The sequence below is a fragment of the Prionailurus viverrinus genome, chromosome B4, assembly GCF_022837055.1.
Source record: "Prionailurus viverrinus isolate Anna chromosome B4, UM_Priviv_1.0, whole genome shotgun sequence".
Classification (NCBI taxonomy): domain Eukaryota; kingdom Metazoa; phylum Chordata; class Mammalia; order Carnivora; family Felidae; genus Prionailurus; species Prionailurus viverrinus.
This window is the reverse complement of record NC_062567.1, coordinates 97,410,796-97,412,066: the sequence shown is the minus strand read 5'-3', so window position 1 is coordinate 97,412,066 and position 1,271 is coordinate 97,410,796. Positions and strand designations below refer to the sequence as shown.

At 34.1% G+C, this 1,271-nt stretch overlaps 1 non-coding gene across 1 annotated transcript; it reads left to right on the top strand.

The window, feature by feature from the left end:
- Window positions 1-403: 403 nt before the first annotated feature.
- On the top strand, window positions 404-564 carry LOC125171465 (U1 spliceosomal RNA). The gene has a single exon (XR_007154367.1). It is a non-coding gene; the product is annotated as a U1 spliceosomal RNA (small nuclear RNA).
- The last annotated feature ends 707 nt before the right edge of the window (window positions 565-1,271 follow it).

Below are 1,271 nucleotides of genomic sequence, written 5' to 3'. Positions count from 1 at the left end.
GTCTTACTGGAATTTTCATTGGGATTGAACTGAATTTACAGATTAATTTTGGAGAACTGACATTTTACACTGATGGCATCCATTTCTTGAGCATGGTATAGCACTCCCATTTATTTAAGGCCTTTATGCCCTTAATAAATTAAATTTTCTTTTCTTAGAGATCATATGCATTATTTATTCAGTTAAATTCATAGTGTATAGTTTTAATTGTTATTAGGAATGGCATCACAGAATCTGTTATATTTTTAGTTGGCTATTGCTGATGCAGAGGAACACTACTGACTTTTGTAAATAGATCTTATGTCTGACATTCTTATGAAATCTCTTATGAGATCTATAGTCTTTCTGTTAACTTACTCGGGATTATCTCAACTGGAAAAAAAAAAAAAAGAAGAGTGAGGAGATACTATGGCAGGGGAGATACCATGATCACGAAGGTAGTTTTCCCAGGATGAGGCTCATCCATTGCATTCCAGATGTCTTGACTCTTGGGATTTCCCCAAATGAGGGAAACTTGACTGCATAATTTGTGGTAGTAGGGAACTGTGTTCATGCTCTCCCCTCCCTGTGCCACCACACCAAAAAACAAAACAAAATAAAACAATCCAAAAACAAAAGAGAGAGGGGAGAAGAAGGAAAGAAAAAAAAAGAAGAGGAAAGAAAAAGAAATACTTTCTCTGAAGCAGATAAGGAGCAAATCTAGTAACCTATATGTAGCAGGAAGAACAGAGAATTGAACCTTTGTGGAACACACTATATAATAATCAGCTGGTGTGTTTAATGGCACAGGCAATTTCTGCTTTGCATTTGCAATGATCAACTTATTCAATTCTGCCTCATAAATACTTACAATTACTTTTGGCTTCCTTATTCATATGCTCAGTCCTTTTTGCCCTCTATAATTATGAATTTCAGAAAGGTATTTTATTACAAAAGATTAGAACCACTTGTATTGCTTTATCTCGGCAAGCAGAACAGTAGTCAATATTCTATGTCTTTCTTTGAACAGTCATTATTAATAATTCTGAACATTCTCACCAGTACTCAAAATGAGGAAAAAATTTAGTCCTATGGGTTGGAGGAAGAAAACAATCTCTTCAGTAGTTTCCTGAATGATGACTATCAAAAATGGCTACGTCAAAGTGATCCTATTTGCCTGATGATCCAAATTTATTGCTTAATAAGAGCTTTAAGAGATTAGTTGCATCAAAATATACCATTCTCTAAATTGAACACTATCTACAAAATGAAATTATGTTCCATTGCAACAA